The sequence below is a fragment of the Otolemur garnettii genome, unplaced genomic scaffold (assembly GCF_000181295.1).
Source record: "Otolemur garnettii isolate 467f Iridium unplaced genomic scaffold, OtoGar3 scaffold00157, whole genome shotgun sequence".
Classification (NCBI taxonomy): domain Eukaryota; kingdom Metazoa; phylum Chordata; class Mammalia; order Primates; family Galagidae; genus Otolemur; species Otolemur garnettii.
The window spans coordinates 4,319,168-4,323,740 of record NW_003852552.1 but is presented as its reverse complement, the minus strand read 5'-3'; positions in this window follow the sequence as shown (position 1 = coordinate 4,323,740).

Sequence of the window (4,573 nt, the reverse complement as noted above, 5' to 3'; positions counted from 1 at the left end):
CCCCTCCCCTTCCCCACCCCCTCCCCATATTCTTGGGCTAGAATTAAGTTGTATCTTTCATTTGAGAGCTATAAATTAGTTTCGTAAAAGGGAAGCCAGGAATTCTAAGGACATTTGTACTAGATTATTTATCATAGCTCACTTTTCAATTGCCAAGATGTGGAAACAACCTGAGTGCCCATCAACTGATGAATGGATTAATAAACTGTGGTATGTACCTATCATGGAATACTATTGCACCATACAAAATAAACAGATTTTACAAATTTTACAGTTACCTGGATGGAATTGAAGCACATTTTCTTTTAGTAACGTACTCAGGAATGGAAAAACAAGCATCCTGTGTACTCAATACTAATTTGAAACCAAGAGAAGCACAACTAGATTCCCACATGAGTGGAAAAACACAATTAAATTCTAGAACGGGTGAGTGGGGTGGGAGAGAGAGCAGGAGGGAAGGGGGTCAGCAAGCTTCGAACTAACAAGTACAATGTAACGGTATATGTCACAGCTCCTGGGTGAAGGACTCAAATACAACTCAGACTTTTCCTAACTAGTGCAAACAATATAACCTAATTATATGAACCTCATATTAATTAGAAATATTAGAAATAAAAAAATATATACCACTGCCAAGTCATTAAAACACCCAGTTTTCTGTGACCTGGGGAAAGTGAAACAGCCTATTTTTGCCTCAGTTTCTTCTTTTGGAAAGTGGGGAAATTTACTTTCCCTTCTTTAAGGGTTATTGCCTTGAAGGTTACTTGAGTTAGTATATGAAAACAGTGATGTGGTAAGCACACAGTAGAAGATCAACAAATGTGACTTATTCTATCATATAAAATGTACATAGGAAGATTTATTATAGTTTTGATAGTATTATGTAAGGCATGTCTCTTTAATAAAACCATATACACATGCACTGTGGCCATTAGGTGACAGCTTAGAAATCTCAATGTCTTCTCCCCTCTCTTTCCCTCTATCCTCTGCTCTCCCCCATCACTTGAGTTTAACTGTTTTTTTCACTTGTATATGTGTTTTTGTACATCTACTGGTTTCATATTTGTATTCAGTGTATCAGTTAATTGCTTTTACATTCTTGTGATACTTTTACTAAGGAGAATATACTTAAACTCAATCCAGGTAAATATAACTCAATGCTGTCAGTCAGCCAATCTCAGTAAGAGAAGAAGAAAATAACAATGAAATTAGACATCAAAGGATACAAAACTTTAGTGGACCTTATCACAAATCCACAGAATATGCTTTTAAAACATAATCAGTATTTGATCAATCATTGTCTTGATTTTTTTTATTACAATGTATATTTCTCATAATATTTTTTAAAGTCTAGAGAACTGGTTGAAAGAATGTTTATTTTCCTAATGGTGTTTTTATGATAAAGTGTCATAATGGCCTGGAAAGTTTGAATATGTATATAGCTTAATACATATATTGTCACATTTGAAAGTATTGTGTATTGTTAACTGGCTTTGATACAAAATATTGAATGGTTGAAATCATATAATTATAATCACGTAATTAAAACCATTAATGAAAAAAAGAAACAAGATGAGAAAAAGAACCAACTGGTGAAATTATCCAATATATAGATATTTTCTTGACTTTGATCAGCTCACTTATGGTGAAACCAATTATCTGCTATTTTTACAGAGAACTTCCCAAAATCTGGATTTAAGAAATCCTGATACCAACAGCTGGCATGTAACTACCATTAATTTGATGCCCACCATGCAGAATTCTGGCACATCTGGGGTGTTGCTGTGGATATATTTATTTGAATGTGCCCTGGACCTTTCCTTCCACTTAAGACTACAGATTGCTTTCCAACATGGAAGCACAATTAAACTCCACACTATAACTCGTTGTTGGGAGGAATGGGAATTGTTATCCTTAAGTATAAATGAGGATGGTCAAAAGGTGGAGACTGACCTAACTTTCCCAATGAAAAAAGCATGATTTCTGCACTCTTGCTCCAGGAATTTGTTTAGCAGACTCCACAATGTACTTGGGCCTTTTTCTATCAGCTCCTAACCTAGGGAAGAGTCCATACCCTTGTCATATGCTACACTACAAAAGGAAGAAATAGGATTTCCTTAAAAAGCATATGGAATAGAGAGAGAAGTACAAGGATGGGAAAACACATGAAACTCAGGGGATGGGGTGATGATATCTTGCGTGCCCCTTCTCATGCCATGTAATGAAGCTTTTCCTGTAACCCAGCTCCACCACACAATACTCTCCCCCACACAACAGTGACACTGAAACGCACACATAATGGAAATGTGGGATTATTTTTCCTTGCTGTTGCGTCTGCAATTATTGTTCCTGGTAGTCATACTATTACATTAATGGAAGAGGCATCACATCGACAGAATGAAGGAGGCAAATTTAGAATGATGTGGTTAAATTTCTTGAGGGCGTCCTAAATGCTGGATGCCTATAACTTGTTATTTCTAGACTTTATCTCTTCAAATCTTCAAAGCTATGCTCTGAGATTGGCATCATTACTTTCTTCTTACAAATGAAAAGATAGATGCAAGAATGCTGGAAAGATGGTATACTAGTAGCAACCCTCGGCAGAGGCTCCTGACCAAAGGTAGAAAAACTGGACAGAATAGGACTCTATGAAGCCAAAGTTGGGAAACTGAGCTGAGAAAGAAGTTTGGCAAGCTGAGACTTCAAGGAAGAGCATCCAAGGTATGACGCCTATGGACTAGAGGATGGGAGACCCCTCCTCCAAGCAGGAGGCCTGCTGTGGGTTCTCTTTGAGCTAGCATGGAGCAAAAGATCTCTCATTTTACCTCACTGGAGAGAGCTGCTAAACACCAGTCTCTGTCTCCAGGGAGGTCCCACTTGTGAACCTAGACACCACCCAAACAGGCATAAAATTAAACAAATATATCCCCCACACACATTTCCAAACTCCCAATCTGTCCTTTCCCTCTTGCATGGCAGTCTGAAGTTCTGCCCGCTGCTGAGCACAGAGTGTTTGGTCTTTTCCTGAGAGGTCTGGGCATAGTGTGGACTGCCAAATATCAGGATGGAATCTGTGACTAGTGTAGAAGAAAGGGAGGGTGAGGAGCAGTCCCCTGGCTATAACTTTGCCTGGCCAGTGGTGATGTTAACCCTCGGTTTGGGCTGTGTCTGGAAGGAGGGAGTGAAGAACCCCTGGCTCTGACAGTGTCCAGAACTGGGAGAGTGGTTGCACAGTGTAGACTGAGTTTGGTGGGATAGGGGTCCCCAGCACCAATTGGGGAAGTGAGCAAAGGGTTTCTAGGTATGGACCAATACCAGAGGAAAAGGGCATGTCCCCCTAATCCAACAGAGCTGGCAGGCCTCCAGGTGCGAGATGAGACCTGCGGGCAGGCAAGTGGTACTCTGATTCCAACTGGACCAGTGAGCAGAGGCTCACCAGGTGTGGACTGATTAAGAGGGTGGGCATGGTGCCCAGCTCCAACTGGGTCAGTGAGCAGAAAAGCAGACAGCAGTGTGGACTGACACTGGCTCCAACTGATCTGTTGGAGACCCTCGCATCCCTCTCTGTTGAGAAGGTTTTGTATTGCCTGAGATAATTTGATTGGAACTCGTGTCTGGAGTTGTCCACCTGGGGACAATCTGATATTAACCTTCAAAGTTCTGTAGTGGAAAAGAACCAAAAGGTGGGAACAGGGAAACACAGCTGTGTATCTCTCCATAGCCTAGACTTAAACCTAATACAGCGGCTTCTTAAGATAGGGTATAAGTTGGCTGATTTCAAAACAGAGCCAGCTTGCACTATCTCATCAAGTAGGTCCTCAGAGTCTTCAGCCAAAACATTGAAAGGGGCCTTTGCAAGGTTTTATGGGATAAGCCACAATTACAAAGCCCAGTGCTTTGGAAAGGGGATGATTAACTCTACTAACTGGGAACCCCAATTCAATCTCACCTTACCAGTTCTAATAACTAAATGGTGAAAAATAAACACGGGATGAAGCCAACAGAAGAACTCTGGCAACATAAATAAACAGAGTAGATCACCCCCCCCCAAGGAATAGACAAAGGAAATACAACTGAAGATGCCCTGCAGAGACAAATGGCTGAATTGTCAGAAATAGAATTCAAAATATGGATGGCAAATAAGAGGAATAGATTGCAAGAAAAGTTAGAAAATGAAATCCAATCAGTAGTTCTAAAGTTGTCACAAGAGATTAATTAATTCAAAGACAAAGTCACCAACAATATGGACATAATGTGAAAAAAGAAAGCAGATCTCACGGAAATGAAAATGTTGTACAGGAGCTCTGAAGTGCAGTAGAATCCCTCAGTAACAGAGTTGACCGGGCAGAGGAAAGGATCTCTGAAATTGAAGACAAATCTTTTGAACTGATCATTCCCTGAGAGAGCTGTGGGATCACTCCAAAAGATCAAACATTGGTCTTATAGGAATTCCTGAAGGAGAAGAGGATGGTCCTAAAGGTACAGATCCTCTACTCCAAGAAATTATGTAGGAGAATTTCACAAGCACTACAAGAGTTACAGAAATTCAGATAGTAGACAGCTTCAGAACCTT